Source organism: Erinaceus europaeus, chromosome 20 (genome assembly GCF_950295315.1).
Source record: "Erinaceus europaeus chromosome 20, mEriEur2.1, whole genome shotgun sequence".
In the NCBI taxonomy this organism is placed as follows: domain Eukaryota; kingdom Metazoa; phylum Chordata; class Mammalia; order Eulipotyphla; family Erinaceidae; genus Erinaceus; species Erinaceus europaeus.
In genome coordinates, this window is record NC_080181.1 from 42,982,825 (window position 1) to 42,991,129 (window position 8,305).

Below are 8,305 nucleotides of genomic sequence, written 5' to 3' on the forward strand. Positions count from 1 at the left end.
CTCTCCCCGTCTCTGTCTTCCTCTCCTCTCTCCATTTCTCTCTGTCCTATCTAACAACGACGACATCAATAACTACAACAACAATGAAAAAAATAAGCGCAACAAAAGGGAAAATAAATAAATATTAAAAGTGTTAGCATGATCTAAATAAATAGATTTTACATGTTTCTTTCAAGTTCCACTGAGACTGAGTTGGAGGTGAGAGTGTTTTGTAGACACTTCTTATGGAAAGATAAGAAGTTGTACCCGTGTGTTGACAACTGCACAGCTAACTATTAACCCCCCCATAAAGTGATAAAAAAAGAAAAGGAAAGGAAAAGGAAAACAAATTCTGCTTTATGATTGCTTAAAAAATGAAATTGAAGGTTTTTTCTCAACGCAACTGAATTAAATGCACTTCTGAGTGGAATGTAAAGTTATTCAGATTGGTGTTCAATTTTCTGATGAGTTTGATACAAGCTTCCTCATTTCAACATTCTCTATCCTATAGGTTACAGATGTCTTAGTTAACATGTCAGGATCTGGTATAAACGATGTCAGGTGTCCCTCTGCTGGACGATTCCAGAACTCCTCTGAATGTGTATTTAAAACCTATGCATTTTATCTTGGGATATTGACCTAAAAAGATGATGTGCATTTTTTGATAAATTTTGCTCTATGCTCTAAGCATTTTTCCCAAGAGCAAAAAGGATGATTGTCAAAGCCAAACATAAAGCAATAGTGTGAGAAAGCAAGAATGAATAATAATGGACTCAATGGACAAAAGCCTCTCCAGGGACCCAGTGACTTCTCTGGGCATCTATCCCAGATATTGTTCATTTACATTTAATCCTAACAATACACATGACTCCAGGCAACTTCTTAGTATCTACATGCATAATACTGGGAAAGCATTATCCCTGAAAAGACTCCATCTAACTACCAAAACCTACAAGCTGGGCTGTTTCTCCCTCTAATTGGTTTCTTTTTCTTTTCTTTTCTTATCAGTTTTGAGACTCTGCCTTAACAGTGTTTTCCCTTTTCACAATCCCTGCAACTACTGTGTCCCGTTGTTGTTTGATCACTGCCATTGAGTGGCCTCTAGCTTCAACAGAAAGCCAAGAACAGGATCCATGACAGTGAAATGTGTAACACTTGCTGTGTGAACACCCCTGTCATACTTAGGGGGAGAAAAAAAAAACCTTTCTTTATGTAAAGAATTCTGAAGACCCAATCTTTCACACACACACACACACACACACACACACACACACACACACACACACATCAAAAACTGGTAAATGTACTTGGGATATACACAGACTTTTCACCAAAGACAATACAAGTGTGGCAAACAAGTGTGCGAGAAGATGTTACAAGTCTTTAACAATTAAAGGAATGGAAAAGTGTTGCATTAAAGTAGAACCCCTCATGCCAACTAGGGCATTGATTTCCCAGGTCATAATATTTCTCATGATGTAAAGCCTTTTGAGGTGCCCAATTTTCTGGTGAATTTGATATAGCCTTTTTCATTTCAATATCCCCCCACCCTGCAGACTACAGGTGTCTTAGTTAACTTGTCAGGTACAAATGAGACCAGGACTCCCTCTGCTGGATGATTTCAGAACTCCTCTAACTGTATTTAAAAATCCAGGAATATCATAGAAGATATGGGTCCTGGCATTTAGGCTACAGAGTCTTCCTTTTTTTTTTTTTTTCTCGATCCAGTAAGTTACATGGATACCAGAAAGAATTGGTTTAAATAATGTCTCTGACTTCTCTAAAGGCAATCTCCAGAAAAGCAAACCTGGAGTTGATTCTGTTTTAGAACCCTGATCACATTCCCCTCAGACAATACCTTCAGCCCACCTGCATGTTAGCTGTTGGGGCCAGGCAAAGATTTGTAAAGTCATGGGCCCCTTGGAATATACCTAAAATAGACTTCCGAGCTCCTTCCAACATGTAAACCCCAAATCTCATCTGCTTTTACCTTTAGGTTGCTGATTATTAAATAAATTGTTCTGCTTTATATTTTAATGTTTTTCAGCCAGCAAGTTGCTGAGGCTACCATGACACCAACCCAAATTCTCTGGGCAAATGACCGCACCAATGAGTCCTGGAATCCCACCTCCCCTGATACCTGCCCTACTAAGGAAAGATCGAACCTGGCTGGAGGTAGAGATCCATGTGTCAACGTCCATGTCCAGCAGAGAAGCAATTACAGAAGCCAGACCTCCCACCTTCTATACTCCATATGATCCTGGGTCTATACTCTCAGAGGGAGAATAGGAGAGCTTCCAATGGAGGAGATGAGATGTGGAACTCTGGAAGTGGGAATTGTGTGGACTTGTACCCCTTACAGTCTTGTCGATGATTATTAAATTATTTTTTTCCAAAGGAGATTCTCTGTGTACACCCTTAAAGAGATCTATGATCACCAGACCATCAGTCTAGACTCGTTATTTATTCAGTTCTGCAAGTTATACTGCTCCCTCTGTGTGAAAGCTATGAGCTTAATCTCACTTTTGCTCGGTGCCCTGCAAAAATCCTCTGGGTGGTCTCCATGAGATGCCTTTCTCAAAGCCAGTGACTTAGTTCTGCAAATTGTCCATCCATCTCCTAGTCAGACTTACTTTCCCTGCTGTCACTTGCTGTTCACAGTGGATTCAGCTGGGAAGTCACGGTCTAATCAACCAGCAATCGCCCACCGAAGCATTCACTAAAGCTAGCAGACTTCCTGGAGAGAGCTTTGTAATGATTCAGAAGCTTCCCCCTGAAAGAACTCCTGTGATTTCAAAGCAGTTGGAATCTGAGCGCTGGCTTCTGTGAGACCCCCTTTATCACATTTTATCTTGAAAGGATTACTATTCACAGAAAGTTGTAAAGGCTGTGTAGGGCAGTCTCCTGCACCCTTCCTCTGAGTCTTCTCAGTTTTTACGCCTGATGAAATTGGAGTGAATTGAGGTTGTTGACAGAAGTACCAAGCGCCTGGATGGGATGATTCAGTAACATTTTTTTCACAAATATAGATTCTGTCACCATTTCTACATCAACATGCACAAGTGTTCTGTCACTACAAAGATGTCTCTCATGCCACCCATTTATATTCTTTGTTTTTAAATATTTATGTATTCCCTTTTGTTGCCCTTGTTTTTTATTGTTGCAGTTATTATTGTTGTAATTGATGTCATCGTTGTTGGACAGGACGGAGAGAAATGGAGAGAGGAGGGGAAGACAGAGAGGGGAGAGAAAGACACCTGCAGACCTGCTTCACTGCCTATGAAGCAGCTCCCTTGTAGGTGAGGAGCCGGGGGGCTTGAACCGGGATCCTTATGCCAGTCCTTGTGCTTTGTGCCACGTGCGCTTAACCGGCTGTGCTACTGCCCAACTCCCCCATTTATATTCGTATGTGTCTTCTCTACTAGCTTTAGCTTCCAGTAACCATGAGTCTGTTTTTCAACTTTGTAATTTTGTCACTTTGAGAATGTTAGGTGAAGGGGCTGGGCAGTGGCACACCGGGTTAAGTGCACACAGTACTAAGCGCAAAAACCCACAGAAGTATCTGGGTTTGAACCCCCGGGCCCCCATCTGCAGGAAGATAGGTTCACAAGCAGTGAAGCAGGTCTGCAGGTTTCTTTCTGTCTATCTCTCTAGCATCCCCTCCCCTCTCAGTCTTTGTCCAATAAAATGGAAAATATGGGGCTGGGTGGTTACGCACCTGGTTGAGCAAACATGTTAGAATGTGCAAGGACCCTGTTTCGAGCCACCAGTCCCCACCTGCAGGAGGACAGGTTCACAAGTGGTGAAGCAGTGCTGCAGGTGTTTGTCTGTCTCCCATCCTCTCTATCCCTCCCTTCCCTCTCGATTCCTGTCTGTATCCAATAAATAAATAAAGATAATAATTTTTTTAAAAATGGAAATATGGCTGTCAGAAGCAGTGGATTCATAGTGCTGGCACTGAGCTCCAGCAATAATCCTGGAGGCAAAATAAATACATAAATAAGAGAGAGACTGTTAGATGAAGGATAGATATCTCACCATCTTAAGCCTGGTGTTTTGCTACCCTATATAATGACCTTATCATTTACCCATGTTGTTGTATGTATTGAAATGTCACTCCTTCTGGATACTGATAAGATATTTGTCTAAGGGCCTCAGAGGATAGCTGACCCAGTGGAGTGAAATTATCTATGTACTTATTTACCTTTTTAGCATTTTACTGAAGATGAGTTAATGCTTAACAGTGCAGTTAACACACGGGAACCATTGGAAGATTCTATTTTATTTTAGTTTTGTCGGATCCTATAGCAAAGTCTCCTGGGCTATGACCCTATTTGTTTTGCTTAATTTTGTTTAGGATCATTTCCCATCATTTAGGACCAACATCTCAGCAAAGAATTTGTATATTGTGTGGTCATTAGTGAGAGTCATTGGGTATTTCAAATGCCAACTACCTGTTGTCTGTAGTTTATCCTTGACGAAGAACCTGTTAGTGCCATCTTGTGGTCAGTGTGTAGACCAGCAGCTTTTGTATTTTCTGTGTCTTTCAACTGTCATGTAAATCTGTATTTCCTCCAATTAAAAGGAGTCTTCCAACACGAGGGGGGGTAGCAAGTGAATAAACAAAAATTTAAAAACAATAAAAAACAAACATTTGAAAGCAATAATAACAATAAATAACAACAAAAACAATAAAAAAACAAACTTCACTACTTTAAAATGAGTTCTAAATTCACAGCTAGCTATTCTAAGAAACCTAATCTGGGTTAAAGAAATAGTTCACTGGTTAGGGCTCAGCTCATACCTTGCCAGGCACCTTATGGAAGTAAAACCAGAGTGCTATTCTGTCTCCCTCCATATCTCATATTCCCTCTCCCTCTCCCTCTCTCTCTCTCTCTCTTTCTCTCTCTCTCTCTCTCTCTCCTCCCGAAAGTAGCCTGGGAGTGGTAAGATTGTACATGCAGAGGACTAGCTTGTTAAAATAACATCTACAATAAGAGCTACCTACTGAATTTTATAGAATCAATTCAGGACCCATACGACGTGTTCAGGCAATAATTATTCTGCTTCTCTCAAATAAAATCATCCCACAGATGTACGATCCATTGTTTGTTTCTAGATTCATTCATTCAGTGATTCACTGTGAAAGGTCATTTTTTCCTTTTCTACTACAATTGTCCTAAGACCTTATTTTTTTCTGCAGAAGACTACCACTATCTCTAATCTCTGCTTCCTTTTCTGAGTCCTTGAATCCATTATCTAGAGAGTAAACTAAGCTATCATTTAAGACATACAGAATAAAAAGAATATGAAAAACTGAGAAATGTTATGCATGTAGAAACTATTGTATGTACTGTCGACTATAAAATATGAATCCTCCAAGAAAAATTTTTAAAGAAGCAATAAATGGCCATTGTCAAGTATAAATAAATAAATAAATGTACTGAATTCATGACAATTCTTTAGGCCTCCAAGATAAAACTGGGCCCTTATTTCTCTTAAGAACTGATTAACTTTTGGGCTGGAGAAAAATAAATAAATAAATAAATAAAATGAATATGCATCTCTCTGTGTTCAACTTTCCCCCAAACTCCATTACACAAAGTGAGATCTATAATCTTCATCATTACCTATAAGATATGGTCATCACCTTTCATGTTCCATCCCTCTCCTTTGCAGTCCCAAGGAACCAGTAGCAGTTTCTCTCTGTGACTTGAGCACATGACCCCAGTCATTCTGTTTTAATTGCTGGAAATATTATTTCTCAGATAGTTACATGAATAGGTTTTTTTTCTTTATTTTTTGGGGGGTGTGGGGAATCATAAGTGACTTCACATCAAATTCCCAGTCCTCCACATTATACCCCTCTGCATTATTGCAAGAAGACAGCACTAGCTTTAATGATGAAAAAATAAATCATAATGGTTTCAAGAGATGTCATGCTTTGCTGTAGTGAAGATTGGTCCATATAAAATCTGTGGTGAACAAGTCAAGCATGATCCACATCTTTGGAAACTTTTACATTACTAGAAGGTAGGGAGACATTAGGTAAGTCATAAGAATATAGATTTTAGGGAGTTGGGTGGCAGCACAGTGGGTTAAGGGCACGTGGTGCAAAGATGCAAGGACCAGAGTAAGGATCCTGGTTGGAGCCCCCGGCTCCCCACCTACAGGGCAGTCGCTTCACAAGCGGTGAAGTAGGTCTGCAGGTGTCTGTCTTCCTCTCCCCCTCTCTGTCTTCCCCTCCTCTCTCCATTTATCTCTCTCCTATCCAACAACAACAATAACCACAACAATAAAAAAGGGCAACAAAGGGAATAAATAAATAAATAAAAAGATCTTTAAAAAGAATATAGATTTTAATTACAAAGTACTGTGGCCTGTGGAATCACAGAAATCATGTGTATTTAAGCAAATTCCAAGATTCAGGAAGGTATTCCATAGAAATATCACTAAAGGGGGTGACGGCAGTAGTGCAGTGGGTTAAGCACACATGGTGAGAAGTGCAAGGACCAGGACCAGCCTAAGGATACTGGTTTGAGCCTCCAGCTCCCCACCTGCAGGGGGGTCACTTCACAAGCAGTGAAGCAAGTGTGCAGGTGTCTATTCTTCTCTCCCCCCTCTGTCTTCCCATCCCCTTTCCATTTCTATCTGTCCTATCCAACAACAATGACATCAATAACAACAATAATAATAACCACAACAACAATAATAAAAAAGGGCAGCAAAAGGGGGGAAAAATAGCCTCCAAGACCAGTGGAAATGTGGTGCAGGCACCAAGCCCCAGAAATAACCCTGGAGGCAAAAAAGAAAGAAAGAAAGAAAGAAAGAAAGAAAGAAAGAAAGAAAGAAAGAAAGAAAGAAAAGCAAACAAAAGAAATATCACTGAAATGAAAACTTGAGTGCTGGTTAAGTGTCAAGAGACTGAGGGAAAGATGTTCAAATAGAGAGAAAGTAGGACTGAGGTTCCAAGGAAGATTATTTGGTTATTTGAGAGACAGAGAAATTGGAAGAGATAGCAATATAGAGAGGCAGAGAGAGAGAGAGAGAGAGAGAGGAAGAGAGGCAAAGACATTCACTAGTCTTTGTCTTTGTTGTAGGAAGACATAGAAAGTGAGACTCAGAAGTAGGAAATGTACCCTTGGCGCACAATAAGACCATGTCCATGAATATGAGCTCAATTTGATGTTTCTGTGTGGGTTTGGAATCTTGTAGAGAAAGCTAACTATTCAAGGGCCTTGGTTTAAGTCCCTGGTCCCCATCTGCAGAGGGAAAGCTTCACAAGTGGTAACGAAGGGCTGCTGGTGTCTCTCTGTTTCTCTCGCTCTCTATCTCCCCTTTCCTCTCAATTTCTGGCTGTCTCTATCCAATAAATAAGTAAATATAATAAAAAAGAGAAAGCCAGATATGATTCAGAACATAAGTATGGTTCTCTGCTACTGTGTAGTCAGCTCTTCAACCTGCAGAGCCAGAATTACCCTCTCTACTCACTACTGAGTGAGCTTCAGCTGAGCTGGGGGAAAAGGTGACTCAAAAAGTATAAGGCATAAAAATTTGTGGCATGGGTTCAAGTCCTGACTCCATATGGATTACAATGGCACTCAGAGAAACTCCAGTGTTATCATCTTGTTTGTTCTCTCTTTCTCTCTCAGTGTCTCTATCTGAAGTAAAACAAATTTTTTTAAAAAAATGGGAGAAGTGAAGTCATGCAAACACGATGCCCTGCTGAAAAAACAGGAAATAGTTCATTGGTTTTGACGCGGTAATGAGGCGCTAGGAGGAACGTGGATTACAATGGTTTAAGAAAATGAAAAATATAAGGTAGCAAAACTAAGGTCTTAGAAATTAATTCTAAATGGAAGTTATGCCTTCACTCAAATCCTATTGTCTATGTTGCCAGACAAGAACAGTTAACACAGTAATTGTTATATTACCATGACGATTGTAATAATTACAGTACAGATTTTTCTCAAATCTGGCAATCCTAGATTCTTCTGCATTGCTAAATTTAGGGGTTACCAACTATTTCTGTTCTGATTTTGCTAAGACTTTTAGAAAACACTGAGATCGATATTTGGGGGAAAATAAGAGAAGGGTTAGAAGTCAAACACGAGTACTTTCTTGGTTGTCTTCAAATTGCCAAGCAATTCAGTCATTCAACTATCTCTGTACTTGACAAAAAAAAAAAAAAATACATTGATTTTCTACTGTACTTTGGGCACTCTGATAGGAACTTGGGTTGTCCCAATGCTCTTAACATATTGGAAGTTACTGACTGCATTGACTTTATATTTTGGGGGAAGAAATAAGACTTGAAAAGCAAGGG